This window comes from Rhinoderma darwinii, chromosome 4 (assembly GCF_050947455.1).
Source record: "Rhinoderma darwinii isolate aRhiDar2 chromosome 4, aRhiDar2.hap1, whole genome shotgun sequence".
In the NCBI taxonomy this organism is placed as follows: Eukaryota; Metazoa; Chordata; class Amphibia; order Anura; family Rhinodermatidae; genus Rhinoderma; species Rhinoderma darwinii.
The window spans coordinates 402,237,557-402,256,677 of NC_134690.1; positions in this window are offsets into that span (position 1 = coordinate 402,237,557).

A 19,121-nucleotide genomic window follows, 5' to 3' on the forward strand; every position below is an offset into this window, starting at 1 on the left:
TTACGACTCACTGACATCTTACAGTTCCTGTAGGGGTCGGGCGAGCGGTACCTCCCGAAATCCCTCTCAAGAACTAAAGATGTGTGCCTATCATACTGACACCTCCTGAGCAAAGCTTTCACCACGGAGATCTCCTCCCCACTACCCCCGGTTGAGACCAGATGTTCGAGTTTCCTCCTCAGTTCCTGATATAGGCGGTACCTACTCATGGACCTGAGGCTCGAGAGCCTGCGGAAAAATCCTGCCACCCGGACTTTAAACAACTCCCACCACTCAGACTTAGTACCACTGAGATCCAACAAAGGTACCTGGCTCTGAAGAAAATCCTCAAAGGCCTGTCTTATCTCCGCTTCTTCCAAGAGAGTAGAATTCAGCCTCCATATACCTCTTCCCATCTGGAGGGACTCTGCAATGTTCAAAGAGAAAATAATCATACAGTGATCGGAGAACTCCACCTCAACAACGGACACTGGTGAAGAGATGGCTTCCTCCTTCAAAAAAAAAACCTGTCTATCCTAGACCTACAACTACCTCTACGATAGGTGAAACCCGAGTGGCCTGGGGTATGCCTGATGTGGATATCCACCAGGCGAGCATCGCTAACTATATTTTTTAATGCTACACTATCATAGGTCAATTTTTTATCTCCGGAACCTCCTCTATCTCGGGGCCTCACGACAGTATTGAAGTCCCCTCCAAAGATAACTTGTCGACCTGAAAAAAGGAAAGGCTTAATCCTCATGAAGAGACTTTTACGGTCCCATTTGCTCTGGGGTCCGTATATATTGATTAATCTTAATTCCTGTCCCCTCATGAGGACATCTAAGATCAAGCACCTCCCCATTTCTAACTCAATCATCCGTCGGCATGTTACCGGTGCGGTGAAAAGGACCGCCACTCCGCTATAGGGCTCAGCCGCAAGAGACCAGTAGGAGGGCCCGCGTCGCCACTCCCTCCTAGATTTAACGACGTCTGCCAAAAGTGACAGCCTGGTCTCCTGCAAAAACAAAATGTCGGCTTCAACTCGGCCAAGAAAATCAAAGGCTGCAAATCTCGCCCTATCTGACTTAATGCTGGCAACGTTAATTGATGCCAGCGTCAACGGAGTGGGTGCCGCCATCATGGATGTTTGAGTTAGACGGCTTTCTTCTTCCCACCCCCCCCCTCTATCTGATGAGGACCCCCCTTCTTTGCCTCGCTTCTTGCAAACTGAGGAGTCCATACTCACCACCCTATTCCCATCTTCATCCCCAAGTTCCGGGTCAACCTCCCCCTCTGGGGGCAACGGCCCCTGCAGCAGGGGAGGCTCAACGACTCTGGGGTGCCCTACCATGCCCTCCCTCTTAGTATGGGAGGCTGGAACGTCCACAAGAGCATGGTATCGATCAGTAGAGCGCACCAGGGGGGTACAGGATTTACCTTCCTGGGCCAGGGCGGGGCCAGATGTATTTGGCCCTTGGGTTTTGCCCGGTGTCCCTTTTGCTGTAGGCTGAGTCCTCTCTTCCTCTCCCACACTTTCATAGTGGGAGGACTGAGAGTCCTCAGCCCTCTGCTCCCTTTGGATCCTCCTCATCTCCTCGTTCAATTCGGCCTCCCCAGGGGCATCAGCTTCAGGGGGGTCATCCAGATCCGAATCAGAGGTCGTCCCAGTTTCCTGGAGCGCCCTCTAAATCCTCTCCTTCCTTCGCTTCTCCGCCCTTCTCTGGCGAGAAGGGGGACCCTTCTTTGCATTCTTCCCTTGCCCCTGTGCCCCATCGTCCCTGCCCGCACCCTCACCCACGGAGGCCTCCCTCCTCTCATCCTCTGCAGGTTTGGAACAAGCATTGACAACAGAGCGAGGACACCGACTGAACGGGTGACCTAAGTCACCACACAGGTTGCAGCGAATCCGGTCACACGATGCGGCTAGATGACCAATCCCCCCACAATGAGCACACTTCTGCACCTTGCAGCCTGCACTCAAATGTGAGGGGTCGCCACACCGGTGACACAACTTCGGCTGCCCCTGGTAGAAGACAAGGATCCGATCTCTTCCCAGGAAAGCAGACGATGGTATGTGGGACACCGTCTGTCCCAGACGCTTTAGTTTAACCATGAACGTCCAGGCCCCTGACCAGATGCCAAACTCATCCATGTTCTTCCGTGGCATCTCTACTACCTCTCCGTACCTTCCCAACCAGGTCATTATATCAATACAAGAGAGTGACTCATTACGGGTAAGAACGGTCACTCTCTTGGGACCACTTTGGCGAGAAATTGCTTGTGCAGCAAAGTCTCGCCAGCCAGGCTCGTCCTTCATCAGCTCGTAGTTCCCCCAGAAGACCTCAAGGCCCCCTAGGTGAACAAAGCTGATGTCAAACTCGACCGAGCCATGAGGATGTATCAAGGCAAAGATGTCACTCGCCTTGAAGCCCATCCCCAGCAGCAGCTCCACCACCCTCTTTCTGGGAGGGCACGCATCATTGCCACGCCACCGGAGACGGACCACATTCCTCCTGGCTACAGCCTGCCCGGCTGTTGGGAGCGACCACTGATCTCCTCGTTGCTCTCGGAAGGCATTTAGACCATATCTGTCTATCCAGAAAGACAGGTCCTTCTGCACTCCCCCTATGGTTAGGGTTTGCTTTCCCTCTCTTAAAGCGTCCAAGAGACGTTGTTGCAAGTTACCGTCCCCGGACCTTGAGGATGAAGATGGGTGGGCCCGCTGTCCCCCCGCTGCCACACCAGCATAAGACCTGCCGGATGTCACAGCAAGAGGAGCGCCAGGCCCATTGCCCCTGGTTGATACCCCATCCCCACCACCCACCACCTCACCACCTACAGACACAGCACTCAACACCCCATTACCAGCAGACACTCCAGCAACTTTATTTACAGACACCTGCATACCCCCAGCAGTTCCCACATCCACAGCCGCAACTTTTTTATTTAACCCACCAGGTCCCCCTGCAGTCATCCTTCTGGCCAGGCCTGGTCCTATGTTATGTATTTTTCCTGTACATTTTGTGTGGGTAGACACTGCTTCAGTCTCCGCATCATCAGGCACCTTTGCAGGGACGCCACCAGATGTTATAAGCCTCATTAACCTCCATCTTCCGGCTTTCAGACACCACATCCGGTTTCTGGTTTACCCGTTCTCCAGACCGCTGACTCGCATCAGAGACCAGTTTCCCGGGCTCGCCATTAACCGGACACGGGGACACACCCCCTGGCGTCACCAGGCCACCAGTACCGCCCCCTTTGCAGGGGTTGGCGTCCGGCGCCATTTTGACCACCACGTGTTCTAATGCCGGACCCGTAACACTCTCCCCGCATTCCCGCTCCAGCCCCACTGCAGAGGCTTGAGCTGGGGGTCTTGCGGGACCTGCGCCCTGATCCTGACTTGCATCTGGCTCAGAGCACAGGAAGGATCTTGCTGTATACACCATTTTAAATGAACCTTCAGCAGATTTTTTTTCCTTTGTCTTTTTTTTCTTCTTAAATTTTTTTTTCTTTTGCTTTTCCTCCTCTGCGGGTAACTCCGCACCGAAACAAAATCCCTGGAAGGATACCGGCGACTCCACATTACGGATCTGAGTGAGTAATCCTGGAGGCCGCTCACTGTCAGTATCAAAACTCTCCTGATTTCTCCCAGCTGTGAGTCCACCCTCCTCCTCCTCACTGCTCCTGGGTGCCTCAGAATCTGAGCCTTCTCTGGACTTTGCATTCTCATGCTCCATTTTCTCCCCCACAATTTCCTTTGCTGTGTCTGGGGCTCTGCTGTCTTCCTCCACACTTTCTATTTTTATAGGTTCTGCCATCTCGGCAAACCTCTCTTCATTTTTTAATTTTTCACCAAACACCCCTCCGCCTGCCAAAATCTCCTCACGTCTCTCTTCCACTTCTTTTATTTCCTCCAACAAGGATTTCACATTTAAAAGGTATCGGGACCTCTTACCTCCTGAGGCTTTTGCAGCCCTTCCTCTGGCGACCGCCAAGTCCGCACGGAGCCGTTGCAGCGACTTCCTGAGGTCCCGATACTCCTCCAACCGCATAGCCAGACGGGAGCTGAAGTTCTCCACCGTCTCTCCGGTCCTCAGCTGTCCCCATTCCTCCACACGACCGTCATCCAAATGTCCGGACGGCGCTGGTCCTTCTCCAGATGACGACACCTCGATCACCCTGCCGGACCGCGTCTCCATACCCTTATCCAGGGTTCCAGCGTCAGGGGGAGCCAGGACAGCCTTGCCCCGAGATGATCTCCTCACCCCCGCGACTGTTTGCATATTCCCAGCCAGCTGGGATGACCCTCTACCCCCCGCTGGCATGCTCCGGGAGGTAGAGGTCTGAGGCTCCATCCTAGGATGGAACCCCCCTCAGGGTACTTTCCAAGCCCAGGCAGATGGTATGAGGCCTGGGCAGATAGAATAAGGAAAGTCCCTGGATCCAAGGCCTGCACGGTAGTCTCAGCAGCTCTCTCCACACCTCCTACTCCACCCACTCCAGAGCTGCACTCACTATTCTGCTGGTGGTGTCACTGTGTACATACATTACATTACTTATCCTGTATTATACTTTGGTGTTTATGTAGAATACTTTTATATGGCTTTTCTGTTTTTTGCTGTGATGTATCAGGAATTAGATCCCATCCTCTGGATTGCGGCGGATTATACAGTTTTTCTACCCTTATAAGAAAATAAGTGTGATCTATTTTATGATCGTCCAATACTCCAGAATATCTGATAATCCGGCATCTTTTATTACTGAGTTCCAGGATGTTTGTAGTGATATCCGGTTTTGCCGCGGTCTTGTGGTGCGCACCAGTGGTCGGCAGCTTTGCGTGTGAACACTTCACCCCTTCTGACATTATTGACGGGAGAAGAATGAATAAAACATATTGAGAAATCCACCAGAAAAATCCTGCTCTTTGTGGAACGGTTTGGCTCATACTTGGAGGCGGATGGAGTTCTCACAGTTTCCACCATTCAATCTGACATTTCCTGTCTGAAAATAAAATACAGCTGATCCGCTCGACCGGCGCGTCCTACTGCTAACAAATGCCGCCAATTTCACAGAAACTGTCAGCGAGCTTTCCCAGACTCCTGAACGGCAAATTTGCCCAAATATTCAGAATTTTCTCCTATTTGACATTTACACAGATCAGACATCACTTTATGGCAGCAGATCCTATAAGTCCTGTAAGTTGTCACCGCCGTTTTATAGAGTCAGCGTCGCCGTCAATGTCAGGACGCAACGTATCTCTGCTGCATCGTACTGGTACTGTTATGGCGCGGCAATACAAACAAGATGGCGTCCATGCCGTACACCGCACCGCCATGCATTTTTGGTTCTAGCCGACCTACCACCGTTTACTCTACAAAGAAACAGTCGCAAAAAATGGTCACAACGTTACAGAGCGCAACATCTACAGCAGCGCAACAGAAGTGCGGAGGGCTGAGAGGCATCTCCACCTACACAGCGCCACCTAGGGGGATAAAACAGCATTACAGTCAGTACATCAGCACATTTAGGGTAAGTTTACGGCACGTAAAATGCGTCAAAAGCGCGTCGAATACACGCTGTGTGAACAAGGCCTCAGTGTAAGTTCACACGTAGCGTAAATACTGCAGATTTTCTACAACGGATTACGTTGTGGAAAATCGCAGCATAATACAGTAGCAGCAGAGGGGATGATGTAGAATAAATCTCCTCCACACGCTGCGCAAATGATAAGCGGAAAAAACGCTCAGATATTGACATGCACTGTTTTTTTTTTAATCCGCAGCGTGAATTGTATTTGTGTAATCGCTGCTTTTTTGTTGTGAATTTTCCCCATTGAATTCAATTGGGAGGTAAAACCCGCAACAAATAGGAGATGCTGCATTTTTTGTGGCGGAAAAGCTGCGATTCCGCCGCAAAAAGCGCAACTCCGAAAATTTTTAATTTCTTATACTTATCAAGAATTCTGTGCTTCTTCGTCCAGGTCGGACTTCTGGGATGACGTTTCATCCCATGTGACCGCTGCAGCCAATCACAGGCTGAGCGGTCACATGGGATGAAATGTCATCCCAGAAGGCCGAGCTGCAGGACGGCAGAGGGACGCGCCGCCGTGGCTACAGGTTAGTATGAAACTTTTTCTTTTTACGTGTAGTTTTCCGCAGCACAATTTGTTTCGGCCAGAATTCCATGCAGCGTATCCGCCCTGTGTGAACATAGCCTTAAAGGCACAGTGCACAGGCAAATGCAACACATCAGGCTTATATATACAGATGACATTACAGTATAAATAAGCAAAAGTCTCCTTTAAGAGCGTGATTTCTTGCCCGCACCTTCACCCATTTTCCTGTCTTCAACGTCCACTTCAAGAACGGACTGCTCACTTGCTGCCTAATATATCCCCCCCCCCCACCCCTTCTCAGGCGCCATTGTAACCGGATCATTAATGTTATGGCTGAACGGTGTAATTCTGCATTTAAAATTCTATTGGCTTCCTGTTTTGTGATTTTCTGTGAGCTCTCGGGGTGCCAGACCTCATATCTTCCTCCTCTTGGTTTAATGTTTGTATTTTCTCTGCTGTAGTGCATTGTGGGAGATGGTGTTATTTGTACAAATAAAGTGCAGCAATCTAATGTTGAAAAAATAAAATAGCATTATCGGATGTAAGTTATAAGCAGGAGTGTGTCTGGATGCAGCTCTGGATGTGACTAGAGTATAAGGGTATGTGCACACACACTAATTACATCCGTAATTGACGGACGTATTTCGGCCGCAAGTCCCGGACCGAACACAGTGCAGGGAGCCGGGCTTCTAGCATCATAGTTATGTACGATGCTAGGAGTCCCTGCCTCACTGCAGGACAACTGTCCCGTACTGTAATCATGTTTTCAGTACGGGACAGTTGTCCTGCAGCGAGGCAGGGACTCCTAGCAACGTACATAACTATGATGCTAGGAGCCTGGCTCCCTGCACTGTGTTCGGTCCGGGACTTGCGGCCGAAATACGTCCGTCAATTACGGACGTAATTAGTGTGTGTGCACATACCCTAAGATGTAATGTTACTAAATATCGTTAAAGTTAAGTAAATCAATTGACAAAGTTGCTGCTTAACTTTAACAAAGAACCACTGTCTTTTTTGTAATATTGCAGGTGAATCTGAGCTCATTGTTTTCAGCCGCCCCCGCCGGACATCTGCACGGTTTTATTCTGCTCCCTGGTCACACACATTATTGGATCTGCTTCACAATGTGGAACGGCTTGCAGGAAAAAGTCCAGGAACAGAGATAAAGCACACGGAATAGTAAAACGTTATGTCTTTATATAGCCGCTGCCGCTGTAGTTTTAGCCGTAGCCGGTAGGTTAAACCGCACCCCTTACAGCGCACAATGAAGTGCCCGCAATGAGACTTGTCTTGTAGTGGATTTTGTTGCGAATTACCCACATTAAAGTCCGCAAATGAAATTTTTAAGTAAATTAATTTTTAGGGGGCACTATGGGTGGCTTTAAAATTTTCAAGGGGCAATATTTGTGGAACTAATACTTTCAGGGGGCAAATTAGGGAAAAATGTCTCTAAAATACAAAGTGATATGTCGGTGATTGATCTTGAGGACCCATAGACTCATTATTAAAAGCTCTCAGGGACTTGTCTGAAATTTTCATCACTGGAAAGTTTCTATTTTCAAGCTCCGTCTGGCCGGTAATTTCCCTATCTTAGGCACACAATTTCATATGAAGGTATTTACTTATCAATATGTTCTTGGTATGCGGAAGGAAACCCATGAAAACACAAGAAGAACATAGAAACCACACACACACGTTGTCCCTGTTTGGACTTGAACCCAGAACTCTAGCGCCGCAAGGCAATCTCTGGACCACCGTGCTGCAACTTCTAGACTAAAATACAAATTAAAAAAAATCACTTTTTATGGGTATCCTGACACTAGAACGTCACAAAAACATGTATTTTGGCCTTTTCACTTAAGTTGCAGAACGTCCTCCTAACAAGAGGCAAGCAATAAAACATTAATATCCCGGACGAACCCCCCAATATATTTGAGGCTAATATGTAACTACTGTAAACGATTCCCCATACAGACGAGGATATAATTCTGTAAGAGAATCTCTTTATGTTACTGTTGTTTGCTTTTTAATATCAATTCTTTAGGTAAATATCTGCTCTGTCTGCATGGAAACGATTCCCTATAAAACCTGAAGACTCTGCACAGGAGCAGACACCAGTTATGTTTAACATTCAGCTCCGAGCGGCCTGGAGTTAAGCCAGACTAAAATGTTCATTAAGTGTCTCAGGCCACGTCTCTCACTCAAATAAACCAGATAAACATTTACAGCTGTGGCTGAGGGAGCCGGGCCGGGGGAGAGGATCAAGGCAGGACAGAGAGGCAGCTGTGAGTTCTTTTTAGACTTATTAGATTTTAATTTACTCATTTGACTTTCCAAAACTGTTTTCCGTTGCCCTAGTTAATATCATCAGAAGATGAGGAACAATGTTAAATGTGAAGAAATATCCTGTGTTGGAAAAAATCCTTTTATTGCTATTTTTTGCAGAAAATATATCATCTCCATGCTGCAGGCCAAACTCCAGACTCTGGGCTTTCCCAGGATCATCAGCCCAGGACCCCTCCCCTCCACCTGGGTCAGAAGCCATGCATAGTCCTAACAGGGAGCTCACAAGCACACGTCTATCCTCTCCTATGGACAAGAATATAACTACTATAATACTCCCCCTATATACAAGAATATAACTACTATAATACTGCCACTATATACAAGAATATAACTACTATAATACTGCCCCCTATATACAAGAATATAACTACTATAATACTGCCCCTATATACAAGAATATAACTACTATAATACTGCCCGCTATATACAGGAATATAACTACTATAATACTGCCCCCTATATACAAGAATATAACTACTATAATACTGCCCCTATATACAAGAATATAACTACTATAATACTGCCCTTGTATACAAGAATATAACTACTATAATACTGCCCCCTATATACAAGAATATAACTACTATAATACTGCTCCTATATACAGGAATATAACGACTATAATACTGCCCCCTATATACAAGAATATAACTACTATAATACTGCCCCCTATATACAAGAATATAACTACTATAATACTGCCCCCTATATACAGGAATATAACTACTATAATACTGCCCCCTATATACAAGAATATAACTACTATAATACTGCTCCTATATACAGGAATATAACTACTATAATACTGCCCCCTATATACAAGAATATAACTACTATAATACTGCCCCTATATACAAGAATATAACTACTATAATACTGCCCTTATATACAAGAATATAACTACTATAATACTGCCCCTATATACAAGAATATAACTACTATAATACTGCCCTTATATACAAGAATATAACTACTATAATACTGCCCCTATATACAAGAATATAACTACTATAATACTGCCCCCTATATACAAGAATATAACTACTATAATACTGCCTCCTATATACAAAATATAACTACTATAATACTGCCCCCTAAATACAAGAATATAACTACTATAATACTGCTCCTACATACAAGAATATAACTACTATAATACTGCTCCTATATACAAGAATATAACTACTATAATACTGCCCCTATATACAAGAATATAACTACTATAATATTGCCCCCTATATACAAGACTATAACTACTATAATACTGTTCCTATATACAAGAATATAACTACTATAATACTGCCCCTATATACAAGAATATAACTACTATAATACTGCCCCCTCTATACAAGGATATAACTACTATAATACTGCCCCCTATATACAAGAATATAACTACTATAATACTGCTCCTATATACAGGAATATAACTACTATAATACTGCCCCTATATGCAAGAATATAACTACTATAATACTGCTCCTATATACAAGAATATAACTACTATAATTCTGCCCCCTATATACAAGAATATAACTAATATAATACTGCTCCTATATACAAGAATATAACTACTATAATACTGCTCCTATATACAAGGATATAACTACTATAATACTGCCCCCTATGTACAAGAACACAACTACTATAATACTGCCCCTATGTACAAGAATATAACTACTATAATACTGCTCCTATATACAAGACTATAACTACTATAATACTGCTCCCTATATACAATATAACTACTATAATACTGCCCCCTATGTACAAGATCACAACTACTATAATATTTCCCCTATGTACAAGAATATCACTAATATAATACTGCTTCTATATACAAGAATATAACTACTATAATACTGCCCCCTATATACAAGAATATAACTACTATAATACTGCCTCCTATATACAAAATATAACTACTATAATACTGCCCCCTAAATACAAGAATATAACTACTATAATACTGCTCCTACATACAAGAATATAACTACTATAATACTGCTCCTATATACAAGAATATAACTACTATAATACTGCCCCTATATACAAGAATATAACTACTATAATATTGCCCCCTATATACAAGACTATAACTACTATAATACTGTTCCTATATACAAGAATATAACTACTATAATACTGCCCCTATATACAAGAATATAACTACTATAATACTGCCCCCTCTATACAAGGATATAACTACTATAATACTGCCCCCTATATACAAGAATATAACTACTATAATACTGCTCCTATATACAGGAATATAACTACTATAATACTGCCCCTATATGCAAGAATATAACTACTATAATACTGCTCCTATATACAAGAATATAACTACTATAATTCTGCCCCCTATATACAAGAATATAACTAATATAATACTGCTCCTATATACAAGAATATAACTACTATAATACTGCTCCTATATACAAGGATATAACTACTATAATACTGCCCCCTATGTACAAGAACACAACTACTATAATACTGCCCCTATGTACAAGAATATAACTACTATAATACTGCTCCTATATACAAGACTATAACTACTATAATACTGCTCCCTATATACAATATAACTACTATAATACTGCCCCCTATGTACAAGATCACAACTACTATAATATTTCCCCTATGTACAAGAATATCACTAATATAATACTGCTTCTATATACAAGAATATAACTACTATAATACTGCCCCCTATGTACAAGAATATAACTACTATAATACTGCCCCCTATATACAAGAATATAACTACTATAATACTGCCCCTATATACAAGAATATAACTACTATAATACTGCTCCTATATACAAGAATATAACTACTATAATACTGCTCCTATATACAAGAATATAACCACTATAATACTACCCCCTATATACAAGAATATAGCTACTATAATACTGCCCCCTATATACAAGAATATAACTACTATAATACTGCTCCTATATACAAGAATATAACCACTATAATACTGCCCCCTATGTACAAGAATATAACTACTATAATACTGCCCCTATATACAAGAATATAGCTACTATAATACTGCTCCTATATACAAGAATATAGCTACTATAATACTGCTCCTATATACAAGAATATAACTACTATAATACTGTCCCCTATGTACAAGAATATAACTACTATAATACTGCCCCCTATATACAAAAATATAACTACTATAATACTACTCCTATATACAAGAATATAACTACTATAATACTGCCCCCTATATACAAGAATATAACTACTATAATACTGCTCCCTATATACAAGAATATCACTACTACAATACTGCCCCATTTATACAAGAATATAACTACTATAATACTACCCCATATGTACAAGAATATAACTACTATGATACTCCTCCTATATACAAGAATATAACTACTATAATACTGCTCACTATATACAAGAATATCACTACTATAATACTGCCCCCTATATAGAAGAATATAACTACTATAATACTGCTCCTATATACAAGAATAGAATTACTATAATACTGCTCCTATAAACAAGAATATAACTACTATAATACTGCCCCCTATATACAATAATATAACTACTATAATACTGCCCCCTATATACAATAATATAACTACTATAATACTGACCCTTATATACAAGAATATAACTACTATAATACTTCTTCCTATATACAAGAATATAACTACTATAATACTGCCCCTACATACAAGAATATAACTACTATAATACTGCCCCCTATGTACAAGAATATAACTACTATAATACTGCCCCTATGTACAAGAATATAACTACTATAATACTGCCCCTATATACAAGAATATAACTACTATAATACTGCCCCTATATACAAGAATATAACTACTATAATACTGCCCCTATATACAAGAATATAACTGCTATAATACTGCTCCTATGTACAAGAATATAACTACTATAATACTGCTCCCTATATACAAGTATATAACTACTATAATACTGCCCCCTATATACAAGAGTATAATTACTATAATACTGCCCCCTATATACAAGAATGTAACTACTATGACTGTGTCATCATACAATATTACATGGGAGAAACATTTTGAGGTTTCCATTCGTTGCACCAGATTGTTTTTGGCAATTATGGACATGTAAAGACCAGCATGAATGATTGGCCACAAGATTACAGATTATCCTTTTTCTCTGACCATCATTGATCGCTCTGCCCTCTCAGGGTTTTTTTGTTCAGCATTGGATATACGTTCTGTGGCATCACTCCAGAAATAAATGTTAATTCCGGTATGAGGCAAAGTTTTTGAAATCTAATATTATAAGAAGAATAACATGACCCTATATAAGACCCGGGCACCCTCAGTACTTGACGTCCATCACACCACAAGGCTGTGATTCAGTCCTGAGGGGTTTAGTGGGACAGACATTCAGGAACATGGTGGTGACTCACAGCATGGTGGGATGATGATCTGTGGTAGACCCGAGCATATTGTTTCATGGTTATTCAGCATACCCCCCCCCCCAAGACTATGACGCCAACAGTGGAATGATGTGATGGTTTGTGCAATAGTAAAGTTCTTAAGTTCTTGACGGGAAAAATCTGGTTTTATTTATTTTTATAGATTTGCTTTACAGCAGGCCCAGAATATAACAAAATAAGTCAGAAAAAGACTAATTGAATTTGATGAGAGTGTAGTGAGCATGCTCTATGATATGTGGAGAGATCACTGTGCAGGGAGAGGGGAGAGGGAGGAGGGAGGAGGAGGAGGGAGGAGGGAGGAGGAGCTGCCCCTATTATCTCTTGTCAATGGTGTGATCCTGTGTTATCTGCCTCCAGCAGATTTTCGGTTAAGCAGGAGTCTGAATTCATGGGCCCTTACTCATACCCTGTCTACTAACCAGAGCCACCGTCCTGCCCAAGATCACACCTTTCCCTAATGATAATGCAAATGGCTGTAGCAGGAGCTCTTCTCCCCTAGCAGACCAGTCACAGTAAGCCCCACCCACTTTGTGAAGCTCCACCTCTCATTCACCTGCCCACCAAAAACGATGGTATGTGATGAGAAGAAAACCAATGTCTGTGTTTTCTGCAAGATTTCTATCAGACTGGGTTATGTTTTCGGTTTACTGTTCCTTTAAGAGTTGCTGCCTCTTATTATTTATCACCACAACTTACAAACACTGATGTTACTTTAATTAATTCTTTAAGGAAACAGTTTGGGTTTAACCGGAATATTTACCATCTGCTCCGGGGAAGGAAATTTGTAACATTTATGATCTGGAAGAGACTCAGAAGAGGCTTCACCAAAATGTTCATTTAGGCTCTGTTCACACGGAGTTTTTTGCAGGAGGAAAATTCTGCCTCAAAATTCCGTTTGGGATTTTGAGGCAGATTTTGACCTGCCTGCACGCCGTTTGCCGCGATTTTTGCAGCGTTTTCCGCTCGCGCCCATTGAGTGCTACGGGAAAAAAAGCAGAGAAATACGCTTTCTCTGCCTCCCATTGATGTCAATGGGAGGTCAGAGGTGTAAACGCCCGAAGATAGGGCTTGACGCTTCTTCTTACCGCGAGACGGTTTTTGCGCTCGCGGTAAAAAAACGCCTCCGCCTCCCATTGAAATCAATGGGAGGCATTGTTGGACATTATTTGGTGCGGTTTTTTGACGCGGTTTCCGCGTCAAAAAAACTCTGTGTGAACAGGGCCTTATGAAGAAATTTGTAACGTCTACGGCCGCGGACCGTCGGGATTACTCTCCCCCCGAGGGCCACAGCCATGGATCTGTGAGCGCTGGCCCGCAGGAGACGCCAGTGCTCACTTCCGCTCCGTTCTGCTGTGTCCCGTATGGTACGCGCGCACGCTCGTGCCCGACCTTAAAGGGCCAGTGCGCGCACATGAAAATAATCATCAATTTACCCATGATCACCCTGGACTATAAAATGGGCTCTGCCCTTTCACTCATTGCCTGTGTGTTGTTGTGTTTACCCATGTTTGTCCTGTAAATGGTTCCTTAGTGTTATCCTGTTCCCAGTGTTCCCGTACCTGCTACCTGTATCCCGTGCTACCGTTGTTCCTGTGCCTTAGAGAGTTGGAGTCGTGTTGTGCCATCGGTTGAGCCTGCTGTGTAATGCCTGGTGTCTACTGCCAAGGTCCCATCTGAGCCTAGCCGTTATTACTGTCTGAATCACTACAGGTGCCCTTGTGCTTGGACTATATAGACATTGACTTGGTACTCTGTTTGGCCAGCTGCTATCCCACTACAGATCGTGACAAAAATGAATTTCCTCTTATCTTCAGTCTCTCAACTGCTGATATTTAAGGTATTCGGAAGGTTATGGAAGTTCAGAATTTCCTCTGACCTGGAATGTGCTTCCTCCGAAAAAGGAATCCGAGAATGAGTTCAGGGATTTTAAGCCAACAGGTCGAGGACAGGACATGTTGATGCAATGCAGTTTTGTTGAACTACTACTCTCAGTATACTGGTCAGCCGGTTATAATAGAATAGGCAAAAGGGACGACTGCGCCTGGGAATGTACCATTTAGTGCACTCCGCCACCCTGTCCATATCATAGAACGGCATATCATGGAGCAGGGGCTGTGGGATTATCAGTGGCAGATTAAGCAGACATAGACCCTGGCCTATTCCCTAATATTGGACCCCCCTTCTCCACCACCGCGTCGTGTCTATTGTTAACCAATTTTCTGTGCGAGCATTGACAAATAGGTGCTACGATTCCCCTTGTCAAAGGTCTGTGTCCCTACATACTGACAGTCCTCAACCAACACTGACAGTATCGCAGTGTATGGACACATCTGCTTGACAAGGGGAACGGTAACTCCCATTCGTCTACTAGTCCTGACATACACAAAGACTTTTTGTAAACTACAAATACTATAAAAGACATTTCAGGAGAGGTGACAGATTCTCTATAAATCCAGTGACTCACAGATGACGTCTTCTCATATTCTAGTCATTCTTTTTATCTTTTCTCCATCCGGTCCTTACCTCATGACGACTTCTCCTGGCCACGACCCATTTAGACAGAATTTGACACTCAGATGTCTTCAGCTCCTCACTTTTCCAACATTTTTACACCTATAAACTGAAGATAAAATTCTCATGGTGCCACACACTGTGCCCCTAAATATAATAGCGCCATACACTGCGCCCCTGAAAATAATCGTACCATACACTGTGCCATTGAATATAATAGTGCCATACACTGTGCCCCTCAATACAATTGTGTCAAGCACTGTAAATTAAAGCACCACACACACAGTGCCCTCTAGATAGTGCCCTGTAGATAGTGCCACTCACAATGCCCTGTAGATAGCGCCAGTCACAATGCCCTGTAGATAGCGCCAGTCACAGTGCCTCCTGTAGTATGAGTGTGGGAAGAAACCCAGACAAACATGCGGAGAACATTCAAAGTCCATTCAGGCATTGTCCTAGGTTGGATTCACACCGAGGACCCCAGCACTGCAAGACAACAATGCTATCCACTGAGCCACCATGCTGCAAGATAACAGTGCTAACCACTGAGCCACCATGCTGCAAGATAACAGTGCGAACCACTGAGCCACCGTGCTGCAAGAGAACAGTGCTAACCACTGAGCTACCTTACTGCAAGATAACAGTGCTAACCACTGTGCTGCAAGATAACAGTGCTAACCACTGAGCTACCTTACTGCAAGATAACTGTGCTAACCACTGAGCCACCATGCTGCAAGATAACAGTGCTAACCACTGAGCTACCTTACTGCAAGATAACAGTGCTAACCACTGAGCCACTGTGCTTCAAGATAACGGTGCTAACCACAGAGCTACCATGCTGCATGATAGCAGTGCTAACCACTGAGCCACCATGCTGCAAGATAATAGTGCTAACCACGGAGCCACCATGCTGCATGATAACAGTGCTAACCACTGAGCCACCGTGCCACAATATAACAATGCTAACCACTAATCCACTATGTTGCAAGATAACAGTGCTAACCACTGAGCCACTGTACTGCAAGATAACAGTGCTTACCACTTATCCACGTGCTGCAAGACAGCAGTGCTAACCACTGAGACACAAGACAATAGTGATGAGCCACCATGCTGCAAGATTACAGTGCTAAGCACCGAGCCAACATGTTGCAAGACAGCAGTGCTAACCACTGAGCCACCGTGCTGAAAAATAACAGTGCTAACCACTGAGCCACCGTGCTGCAAGATAACAGTGCTAACCACTAATCCACTATGCTGCAAGATAACAGCACTAACCACTGAGCCACCATGCTGAAAAATAACAGTGCTAACCACTGAGCTGCACGATAACAGTGCTAACCACTTATCCACCAAGCTGCAAGATAACAGTGCTAACCACTGAGCCACCATGCTGCAAGATAAGGGTATGTTCACATGCAAACTTAAAAACGTCTGAAAATACGGAGCTGTTTTCAAGGGAAAACAGCTCCTGATTTTCAGACATTTTTTAAGCCACTCGTGATTTTCGCCGCGTTTTTACGGCCGTTTTTGGAGCTGTTTTCAACAGAGTCTATGGAAAACGGCTCCAAAAATGTCCCAAGAAGTGTCCTGCACTTCTTTTTCGCGGCTGTTTTTTATGCGTAAAAAAACACAGCGAAAAGACGCTCTGTCGGAACAGAACGCCGTTTTCCCATTGTAATCAATGGGCAGATGTTTGGAGGCGTTCTGCTTCCAATTTTTCAGCCATTTTTCGGGCGTTTACGGTCCGAAAAACGTCCGAAAATGGCCGTGTGAACATACCCTTACAGTGCTAACCACTTATCCTTCAAGCTGCAAGATAATAGTACTAACCACTGAGCCACCATGCTTCAAGACAACAGTGCTAACCACTGAGCCACCGTGCTGCAAGACAACAGTGCTAACCACTAATCCACCATGCTTCAAGACAACAGTGCTAACCACTGAGCCACCATGCTGCAAAATAAGAGTGCTAACCACTAATCCACCATGCTTCAAGACATTAGTGCTAACCACTTATCCACCATGCTGCAAGATAACATCGCTAACCACTAATCCACCATGCTTCAAGACAACAGTGCTAACCACTAATCCACCACGCTGCAAGACAGCAGTGCTAACTACCGAGCCACCATGCTTCAAGACAATAGTGCTAACCACTGAACCACCATGCTGCAAGACAGCAGTGCTAACCACTGAGACACAAGACAATAGTGATGAGCCACCATGCTACAAAACAACAGTTCTAACCAGTGATCCACCATGCTGCAAGATAACAGTGCTAACCACTGAGCCACCATGATGCAGGACAGCAGTGCTAACCACCGAACCACAAGACAATAGTGATGAGCCACTATGCTACAAAACAACAGTGCTCACCAGTATGCCACCATGCTGCAAGATAACAGTGCTAACCACCGAGCCACCATGTTGCAAGATAACAGTGCTAACCACTGAGCCACCATGATGCAGGACAGCAGTGCTAACCACTGAGCAATCATGCTGCAAGACAACAGTGCTCACCAGTAAACCACAAGACAATAGTGATGAGCCAACATTCTGCGAAACAACAGTGCTCACCAGTGACCACTATTAAGCAAAACAACAGCGCCAAAAAAAACTGAGCTGCCAAGCTGCTCAAGATCACACCTGTTTTTGAAGGATCCTAGACCCTGAAACTAGTTCTCGGTCCTTTATTTGACCACCTTGCAGTGGAGAGGAGGACCCTGCATGGTTTCCACCACCCATAGGGCAGGTGAAGAAGGCCAACTTAGCCTGGACTCTTTACAGGGCACATTGTGGTTGCATGGGCTGTGGTACGTAAACCCTATTAGTCCAGATATAGTCCATGAATCCGTCACACAATATTTCTTTTTGACTAGTTCAGATACAGAACAATCCAATTTTTACTGGATGATGAAAGTCTTTATAACAGGAAGCGCCGATTCCAAGGCGTGACGCCAATCAAGCTGCGCCAACCGCACAATCTGCATCTACAAGTATCACCGGTAGAATTGTGATCTGAGGTTTTGCTCGGCTTAGAACCTGATTTTATCCGGCAGATGTTTTACTGATGTGTTTCATGCTGTAACTGATATTTCCGTCCTCCGGCTCTAGGGGAACGGTCCTTGTTTTCTTCTTACTTATGTACAGTATTTCTGACTTCCCTCAGCTGGAGGTGATTAGAACTGGGCAGGTCCAGGAGCTGAAGTAACTGCTTCCTTCTCCATGCCGGTGGTCCCTAATAGCGCAGATATTTCCGGAATCCTTTCCCCTCTTATATTGTATCATTATATTGTCATTTTTAATTCACGACTGAAGTTCTCTAAGAGCTCCTGAGTTATACACGTGCCGACACTAATAGATTATTCCTGCTTACTGAGTCCGTAATTAGCGAAGAATGGAATTAATGAGTTCTCAAAAGTCAGAAGTAGTGTGATCCTATTATACTGTCATATTCAAGGCCGGATGAAGGATTGTGCAGAGTAGGGACCCAACTTATAAAGGTCACCTTGTCGTGGCGGGTGGGCTCACACAATTTGATCAAAATGTGCGCTAAGAACCTCAGTATTGTAGGTAGATTTAGCAGTAATGCTTATTTATTTATAGTGTTTTGGTGGCATTAGTGTTCGCAGTGTGCTGTCGCCATTTTCTTGTGTGCTGTATAGCTAGATATGAGAGACAGAT